The following is a 10,230-nucleotide window of genomic DNA, read 5'->3' as shown; positions in this document are numbered from 1 at the left end:
AACCGAGTGCCCAGGGGCCACTGTTCACGGCCTCGAGCACTCTCTCCCGGAATTGACTGTTCGGATCCTCGGGGTACTAGGGTGCTCGGGGACCACTGTTCGCAGCCCCGAGCACACCCTTCTCGGTACTCAGTCCTTCTGGTCGTCGGGGGACTCTGGTACTCGGGGGCCACTGTTCATGACCCCGAGCACTCCCTTCCCGACACTTGGTCTTCGCGGATCATCGGGGAACTTGGGCGCCCGGGGACCACCGTTCATGGCCCCGAGCACCCTCTCCCGGGACTTAGTCTTCTCGCGCTTCGGGGAGATCATCCCGCGGGAGGTCGCCACGTGGCAATCTGCAGATCTAGCCTCGGAACTCGGGGACCCCTGGTTCCTGATTCACCGATAGCAGCTCCCGAGCCCATTGGCAGGCGATGGCTCAGAGACTGCGAATGGGGCCCTTGTCTTCATCGAGGTCGAACCCAGCACCGGTGCCACGTGGCCGATTCACACGCGTCGGTTTTCTCTGGCCTGGGCCTTCCGTACGGCCCAGCGGGGAGCTGAACAGGTGAGCGCTCGCCCAACTTCCGAGGGTCGTGATAACGAGGCGGGCGGCATGCGTGATAAAGAGGCGGGCGACGCACGTGGCAACCGAGCAGACCGAGGATAGTGCGCCTGGCAACCGCTGACAACCGCGCAAGCCGAGGCAGATTCGCCTGGCGGTTGCGCCGGCCAAGGAAGTTTGTCTCGCCGAGCACGCCACGGCAGGCGACGTTTGAAATCCAAAAGATATAAAAGGGGAGAGGGGAGTGAACCGCCCCCCTCTTTACGCCATCTTTGCAATCAAGCCTTCGCCTTCTTCCTTGTTGCGTTCTAGAGCTTTCGGGCCCAGAGTTTAAGATCCCGGAATCGCGATGGCAGTACCGAAGACCAAAGGCTGCATAAGTTTCTTCTTTTCCCCGAGCATGTTTCGCCCGGAGTGAGTTGGGGACTAACCTGTGTTTGCTTTTAGGCCGCCGAGGGACGCCGCCGGAGACCAGGGACGACCGGAGGCGACGAGGCTGGCTCCTGCCCCCGAGCCGAGCGCGCCGGCCGAGTCGAAGCCGCAAAGCGCGCCAACCGAACCGGAGCCGCAGGCGCCGCCCTGCCCCGAGCCGAGGGCAGATGCTGCGCCCGAGCAGCCGGCGTCGGCCGAGCCCGCCCCGAGCACTTCAAGGACGAGGCGGATGGCCTCGGCGAGGGTGGTGCCGATGGGGCAGCAATCAGGGACCCATAGCGCCTCGACAGAGAGGGCTCGGAGGGGACCCAGCGCCCAGCCGTTGTCCAGCCGAGCCGCAGAACCCCTCCCGGACATGCTAGGGAGCGCCCGGGAGGTGATCGAGCGGCTGGAGGCAGCCTGGCGCGGGAGCGGACGTAGCTTGAGGTGGACCGTGCCGCCCTCGTAGAGGAGAGGGAGCGTCTGGCGGAGGTCAGCCGGCTTGTGGAGGCCCGCGTCGCCGCGGCCCGTGCCGCCCATGAGAGGGAGAGGCGCGCGATGGACGCGAAGCGGGAGACCCTGGATGAAGTACGCGAGGAGGCCATCACCGGTTAAGAGGAAGCCACCCGCCTGGGTGAGATATCGCGGCGGCAGGCCGCAGAGTTGCTCGCCAGGGAGCGGCTGGTGCAGGCTCGGGAGGATGCCATCCTGCCGCGTGAGAAGGCGGTGGAGGCCTCCCAGGCAGACTTAGCCCACTAGAAGGACGAGCTCGAGCGGAGCTACGCTGAAGTCCACCGTCGGGAGGAGGACGTCGCGATCCGTGAGACCGACGTTGGCATTACGGCGACGGCTCTGGATGCCCGGGAGGAGCAGCTGACTCACCGGGAAGCGGAGGCTGCCACGGCGTCGGCGGCTTTAACTGCTCGGGAGGAGCAGGCCGCCAAGTGGGAGTCAGAGCTGACTGCCCGGGAGCAGGCCCTCTCTACCCTCGCCGAGCAGGTGAAGCAGAATCAAGCCGAAGTCCCGGCGCCCAGCATTGTCCCGACTAGCGCAGCCGAGGAGCTAAGCTTTGAGGAGCGGCTGCAAATGTCGAAGGACGAGCTCGAGACTGTTGCCACCGAGCGGGCCAACGTGAAGCTGATGATGCGAGACATCCTTCGGCAGACACGGAGGTCCGTGAGGGTGGCTGGGCTCGGCGAGTCTACGTGGGTGAGAAGGGGATGGAGCGAGCGACCATCGGCCACATCGCCCTCAGCTTCGAGGAGATCAGCCGGCGACTCAAGGCACTTTCCCGGGCCGTGCAGGAGTTAGCCGCCCGGGAAGGGCGTTGTCTGGCCCAAGCGGTGGTTGAGCACGTCCTGGCCAGTTACCGGAGCCGGGACCTAAACTTCTCGCTGGAGCCTGCTCGGGAAGGGGTGGTCGAGGCCGAGGAGGAGGCCGCCCAGGAGGCTGTCCGGGGCGTCGCCACCGAGGTGGCGGCTTGCTTCATGCGTGAGCCACCGCCGTTGCTGAGCAGTGGCAGCAGCAGCGAGGAATCTTCGCCGCCTCCTGAGCCCGCCGACTTAGATTAGGCTTTTGTATTTTTCTTTTTCTTTGACTTGATGTAAATATGGGAGTGATCCCTCAGAATAGCTGTCCTTTTTTAATATAATGGAAGCCTTTCCTTGGGATCACAACTCCAGTGTTCTCTTGATGCTTTGATGAAGTCTCTGCTCTTTTCACTTGATGTCCCGAGGAGTACTTAGTCGGACCGAGCCCGACCTCCCCCCCCCCCCCGAGAAAGAAGTCGCCCCGACCACTCATCGCCAGAGTAGTGAGGCCTCTTCGTGCGTCCAGCCCTCGAGCCCTCACGAGTCCGCAGCGGCTAAGTCAAGAGACAAAGGCACGAACTTCCTTGCTCGGGAGATAGGTCGATCCAGCACGGAGCACGCCATGACCAGTGAACGCTTTCCCATTTTGCGACTACTCAAATAAGCAGACTGGAGACGCGGGCGGGCGGAAATGTGACCAAGAGTCCCCATGGTTTGGTGGTGCCCTGCCCGGGCTAGGACGGACCGGACCGTGCACCGACAGCCCGCCCCCAAGGTCTAGGCTCCCGACCGCTCTTTGCTCGAGCGGTAGGATTACCCGAGAACCCCAGAGGCTCGGTAGTGCCCGGGGTACTTTTAAGCGGGCCGGACACTACGACCACCATGAAGGACTTCGGTCAGACATTGCCGTTCGTACGGTACACCCTTCTACTGTCCGTTCTGTCGTTCCGGGAAAAGCGAACATGTGGGTAGGGTTTTGTGTGCGAGGAGACCACCTCGCCGAACAGATTAGAATACGAGGGTCCTAAGGATAACTCGGGAACAATAGATTGCTGAATGTAAATTCGTATCACTTTAACCACTCATTGGACAGCTATCAGCTTTTCAGCTGACCGATCCAGGAGAGGTATGCGCTCCGAGCTCGGGGTGCCCGGGAACTTGGTTCCTTCGGTTGGAGCGCCCAAGCACCGAAAAGCGTGAGGGGGAGCCCGGGGCCAGGCGATTCCGAGCACTCATGCCCGAGTGGTAGGGCCACCCGAGGACCCCCTGGGCCTGAGCAGGGACCTGGGTACTGAGGCCCTTGCGGTCGAGCTGCTTTTATTCTCGGTTGTTGATCTGTAACTTAAGAAAAATGGAAAAGATTCTTTGTTTGGTGCGCTCTGCTAGTGCGGTACTCATTAGACTGCTCTCATTTTCGACCCGAGACCTCTTGAATACCTGGATCGATGAACTATGCAAACAGAGGCATAGCTCAGAGGTCCTATGGCTTGGTGGTGCCCGGGAAGGACTGACCAGGCCGAGCACCGACAGCCCGCCCCTGGGGTCTTGGCTCCCAACCACTCTTTGCTCGAGCGGTAGGATTACCCAAGAACCCTAGAGGCTCGGTGATGCTCGGGGTACTACCATGACACTGAACACCACAGCCTACCACAACGGACTTAGGTCAGGCGGCAACTGCCTACGCGCATACCGATCAGGATTCTTTTATCAACAGGGAAAATGAGAGCATGATTTTGTCACACAGTCGAGCATCTCACCAGACAGGTTAAACATATGGATTCCAGAATAAAATTTGAAATTTGAAATAAGAACTGGACATTGATAACATATATTGACAATTCTGTACAAGACTGGGTGACTTGCATGGTTAGTGGTAGCCTCGGCCTGGTTGGCCCGAGCACATACATGCCACCTACGGATAGAACTTGCGCAGATGCTCGATGTTCCACGCATTGGGGAGTAGCTGCCCGTCCTCTGCAACCAGCCGAAAAGAGTCTTCTCGCGGAACACCGATCACGGTAAAGGGGCCTTCCCACATAGGGGACAGTTTATTCCTTCCTTCGCGCGATTGGACGCATCGAAGACTAGATCCCCCACCTCAAGAGACTGGGCCCGGATGTGACACTGATGGTAGTGCCACAGGCTTTGCTGGTAGTGGGCTGCTCGGACGGCGGCAAGCCGCCGGTGCTCTTCCAAGTAGTTGACGTCGTCGCGCCTTCGTTGTTCCTGTTCGCCTTCGGAGTAGGCATGCACCCGAGGGGAGCCCAGAGTGAGCTCGGAGGGGAGGACCGCCTCAGCGCTGTACACGAGGAAGAAAGGAGTCTCCCCGGTGGCGCGACTTGGCATGGTCTGATTGGCCCATAACACAGCAGGTAGCTCGTCGATCCACCCTTTCCCGTGCTTTGCGAGCACGTCATAGGTCCGGGTTTTGAGGCCCTTCAGTATCTCAGCATTGGCACGCTCGACCTGCCCTTTGCTCCGAAGATGAGCGATAGAGGCGAAGCAGAGCTTGATGCTGAGGTCCTCGCAGTAGTCCCCGAACAGGGCACTTGTGAACTGAGTGCCATTGTCGGTGATGATCCTATTCGGGACACCGAAGCAACTTGTGATACCGCGGATGAACTGAAGTGCCGTGTTCTTGGTTATCTTAACAACTGGAACCGCCTCCGGCCACTTGGTAAACTTGGCTATGGCGACGTAGAGGTACTCAAAGCCCCCGATTGCTCGGGGAAATGCACCGAGAATGTTCAGCCCCTAAACCACGAAGGGCCATGACAGGGGGATGGATTGAAGAGCCTGAGCTGGCTGGTGAATCTGCTTTGCATGGAACTGGCATGCCCTGCAGCGCCGAACCAACTCGGAAGCATCCTGGAGAGATGTAGGCCAGTAGAAACCTTGCCGAAAGGTCTTCCCGACCAGCGTGCGGAACGATGCATGGCCACCGCACTTGCCCTCGTGGATCTCAGCGAGAAGCTCGCCGCCTTCTGCCCAGGTGATGCATTTCAGGCGCCTGTGCCGCGCCGGTAGAGACCCTCGTCTACTATGGCATAGCGTTTGGACTGCCGAACAATTCTTTCGGCAGAGGCATCATCCCCGGGGAGGAACTTTTCTTTCAAGTACCCTCAGATCTCGTCCATCCACGAGGCATCTTGAGAACTACCAGCAAGCGCAACGCACTCGCCGGGTGGCGGCACCCTGATGGGGCTTCCCATTGAGGGCACTGCCTGGGTTCCCTGAACTAGGCTCGAGGGTTCCCCTTCGTCCTGGTCGGCAGGCAGGACAGAAGGCCCTGTGAGCCTTTCTTCAAAGACTCCGGTAGGGACGCGCGCACGGGAAGAGGCCAGGCGAGAAAGGTCATCGGCCAGAGCGTTGTTGCGGCGAGATATTTACCGCAGCTCCAGGCCGTCGAAGTGCCTCTCCAGCTTCCTGACTTCCGCCACGTACGCCGCCATTTGAGAATCCGTGCACTTGTACTCTTTCAACACCTGGTTGACCACCAGCTGGGAGCCTCTCTTGACTAGGAGGCGATGAATCCTGAGGCCCACCGCGGCCCGGAGGACGGCGATGAGACCCTCATATTCCGCTATGTTGTTGGTTGCTCGGAACTGCAGCTGCACGACGTACCAGAGTTCTTCACCCGTTGGGGAGGTGAGAACCATTCTGGCCCCCCGCGCCTTTCAGCGTGAGGGAACCGTTGAAGTGCATAATTCAGTACCGGGGCGCATCGTGCCCAGGATATGCGGGAATCTCATCTTGGCCGATCTCGGGGACTGGCGTCCACTCCGCCACAAAGTCAGAGAGCGCTTGGCTTTTGATCGCTTGGCGGCTGACAAAGTGCAGATCAAACTCCGCCAGCTCCACCGCCCACTTGACGATGCGACCGGTGCCTTCTCGGTTCCGGAGGATCGGCCCCTGTGGGTACGTGGTAACCACCGAGACATTGTGCGCCTGGAAGTAGTGGCGCAGTTTCCGGGAAGCAACGAGCATGGCATAGAGCAGCTTCTGGGCTTGGGGATATCTCGTTTTGGCGTCTCGGAGGACTTCACTGATGAAGTACACCGGTCACTGCAGACGGTGGGCCCGGACTGCGGCCTCGCCCGAGGGCTTGTCACAGCCCCTGAGCTCAGCGGAGTGGTCGGGGCTCACCGAGTGCTCGGGCTCGACTCCCTGGTCGGGAGGAGCCTGGAGGACTGTGGAGTGCTCGGGGGCACCCGGGACCTGGGACCCAGCACCTTGCCCTGAGCACTCATCACGCTCCACCACTAGTACTATGCTCACAACCTGAGAAGTGGCCAAGACGTAGAGCAGTAGTGGCTCGCCCTCGGAGGGGGCCACCAGTACGAGCGGCGAGGTGAGATATTTCTTCAAATCGCGGAAGGCCTGCTCGGCCTCCGGCGTCCAGTCAAAACGACCGGTCTTCTTGAGGAGTTTGAAGAGGGGGAGTCCTCGCTCCCCGAGCTTGGAGATGAAGCGCCCGAGGGCCGCCATGCAGCCAGCGAGGCACTGAACTTCCTTGAGTCGATCCGGGGGTCGCATCTGCTTGATGGCCCGGATCTTCTCTGGGTTGGCCTCAATCCCTCGGCTAGAGACCAAGAAACCGAGGAGCTTGCCCGCCGGGACCCCGAAAACACACTTCTCAGGGTTGAGCTTCAAGCGGGTAGTGCGGAGACTGGTGAAAGTCTCGGCCAGATCATCGAGCAGGGTGGCGCGGTCTCAGGACTTGACCACAAGATCGTCGATGTAAGCCTCGATGTTGCGGCCGACCTATGAGTCAAGGGTAATGCACACAGCGCGCTAGAAAGATGACCCAGCGTTGCGCAAACTGAATGGCATTGATACATAGCAATAAGTCCCCACCGGAGTGGTAAAAGAAGTTTTTTCTTCATCCTCTATGGCCATGCGAATTTGGTGATAACCAGAGTTTGCATCTAGAAAATATAAAAGATCGCACCCCACGGTCGCATCTACAATCTGATCTATGCGGGGTAAAGGAAAAGGATCTTTTGGGCAAGACTTGTTTAGGTCGGTGTAGTCGACGCACATGCGGAGCTTGCCGTTGGCCTTCGAGACGATGACTGGGTTCGCCAGCCACTCGGGGTGGAGGACTTCTTCGATAAAGCTGGCGTCAAGGAGGTTACTTACTTGCTCCCGGATGAACTCCTGGTGCTCGGGTGCTTGCCGCCGGACTTTTTGCCTCACCGGTCGTGCGTCCGGGCGCACAGCCAAGTGGTGCTCGATCACCTCCCTAGGGATCCCGGGCATATCGGATGGCTGCCATGCAAACACGTCAACGTTAGCCCGGAGGAAGCCGACGAGCATGCTTTCCTATTTGCCGCCCAAGTCACCGCCGATTCGGACGACCAAGGAAGCGTCTTCGCCCACCATGACCACCTTCGTAGGAACGGAGGCGTCGGCAGCGAGTCGGGGTTTGGATGAAGAGGGTCCCGGACCCCCTGGACGACCTTCGACCTTGGCCCAAGCCGAGACCAAGGCCGAGTATAACTGCTCGGCGCAGGAGACGGCGCTGCCAGTCTCGGCGGACATGGAGATGGGGCCCGCATGGCCCGGCATCTTGACCGTGAGGTACACGTAGTGGGTGACCACCATGAACCGAGCAAGCGCTGGGCGCCCGAGGATGGCGTTGTAGGGGAGGGAAAGCTCCACGACATCGAAGATGACGTTCTCCATTCGGAAGTTATCCCGGTTCCCGAATGTCACGGCAGCTCGACCTGCCCGAGGGGCAGGGAGTGCGTGGGCGTGACCCCGTAGAAGGGGAGCGACGGCTTCAGGCGCTTGGAGGGCACCTGCAGCTTCTCGAAGGCCTCCCAGGAAAGGAGGTTTAGGCCTGCGCCCCCGTCTGACCATTACGTTGCAGATGGTGGGAGACACTACCAGGGGTAGTCGCCCCATGCGTGCAGTACTGGCGGGGTGATCGGTCAGGCTGAACGTGATCGGAGCGTCCTACCATTTCAGGGGCCTTGCGGCCTCAGTGCTCGGGGTCGCCGAGCATACCTCGCGCCGTATGGTCTTGACACTGCAGCGGGAGGAGGGCGTGTACGCACCTCCGTCGATGAAGACGACTGTGTGCTCAGGCTCCTGGAAGCCGAGCTCTTGGTTGTCGAGAACGGCTCCATCGTCGCCGCCCCTGCGGGGCTCCTCGCGGTCCCTCTGGCGCTGCTCGATGAGACCTTTGACCGTGCGGCACTCCGTAAGGTCATGAGACTTGGTCTGGTGGATCTGGCACCACTGCCCCGGTTCGGGCCTCGCAGGAGCGGGGGCCCTTGCGGGAGCGGGAGCCCTCGCGGGCACGAGCCGTCTGTCGGTGGCCGCCCGGCGAGTTGGCCGGTGGTCGGGTTCCTGGGCCAGCCCATGGGCAGAGCCTTGGGTCGGCTCGACGGGGACAGCCTCGCACCTCTTTCTCTTTTTCTTTTCCCGCCTGTCGGAGCAGGAAGGACCTAGTTGATCGGTGGCGGGATGCTCAGGGCGCGGAACAGGGATGCTCAGGGCGCGGAACATGCCATGCCCGAGCCTCCGCCGCCTTGGCGCACTTGTCTGCCAGCGCGAAGAGTTTTGCAGTGGTTTCGATTTCGTGCGTGCCTAGCTTCTCGAGCATCCGTTCGTCGCGGACACCCTGCCAGAACGCGACAATAATAGCGTGTGGGGTTATCCGCGGGATGGTGTTGCGGACCTGGCTGAAGCGCTGTATGAAGCACCGCAGTGTCTCCCCCTCCTGCTGTTTGACGGCGTGGAGGTCGCACTCCAGGCTAGGGCGTGCGAACGTGCCCTGAAAGTTTGCCACAAACTGGTGGCAGAGATCATCACAGGAGCCGATGGATCCTAGGGGTAAGTTCATAAGCCAAGAGCGGGCAGAGCCCCTCAAGGCGACATGGAAATAATTGGTCACCACCTTTTCACTACCGCCTGCCGCTTGGACGGCGGTTGTGAAGATTTGGAGGAACTCGACAGGGTCGATGGACCCGTTGTACTTCTCCGACAGTTCTGGCGGAACTTGGTGGACCATTTGACCCAATGGAGCTCGTTGGTGAAGGCACGGCAGCCTGTGCCATACCCTGCAGCGCGGGCAGCGCCTTTGGGCGGTGAACGCCGGCGAGCCGGGGAGCCCCAGCGGTCATGGGCCGGCAAGGAGGAGGCCTGGTCCTCGGCTTCGGCCTCATGCCGGGTCTCCCGCTGGCGCTCGAGGATAACGCGCACGTCTTCGACGGCCCTCCGCTCATTGAGGTGCAAGCGGAGGTCATGAGCCCCGGTAGTGGCCAGGGGGCGGCACTCAGCTTGGAGGCCCCCCGACCGGTTCGGCCGCCACCTGACGATGGGCCAGTCTTAGCTGCGCCGCGGTGGGAGGTAGCCCGGGAACTCTCGGTCAACACCTGACGGTGAGCCGTGCCCACCAGGGCAGCCACCTCCTGGAGCCAGCGGCCTTCTTTGGTTTCCCCCGCCGCCTGGACCGGCAGGTGCCTGAGGAGAGCCTGCGCCGCAAGCAACGCACTCCCAGGACTGGCCTCGCCGAAGGCGAGCCTACGTCGCAACGGCGCCCGACGCTGTCCAGATGTGGATCTGGCGCCAAGAGTTTCTGTCGCCTGTTGTGGGTTAGGCAGTGCGCTAGTGACAGCGGCGGCGGCCCTTCTGGGCACAGCGCCATGGTCCCCCTGAGAGAGGAGCGCCGTGCGTGCGGACAGTGGTTGCTGCTGCGGAGCAGCAGCGACTGGAGCCTCCTGTGCGAGGGGCTTTATTTCCTCACTGGAGCTGGAGCTGGTGCACCGGAGACGATGGCCACCTGCCATTTTTTCTGCAGGAAAAAACAAACAAAAATATTCAGGGATGCAACCCCCCTACCTGGCGCGCCAGCTGTCGGAGGGTGAACTCCTATCGCAGGGATCCGGAGGGACCCCTTTCTGAAATTCGGCCGGGGGGGATGATTCTGAATATGTTTGCGGGAGAAATAAA

This window comes from Phragmites australis, chromosome 10 (assembly GCF_958298935.1).
Source record: "Phragmites australis chromosome 10, lpPhrAust1.1, whole genome shotgun sequence".
NCBI lineage: Eukaryota > Viridiplantae > Streptophyta > Magnoliopsida > Poales > Poaceae > Phragmites > Phragmites australis.
Note: the sequence above shows the minus strand (reverse complement) of the source record.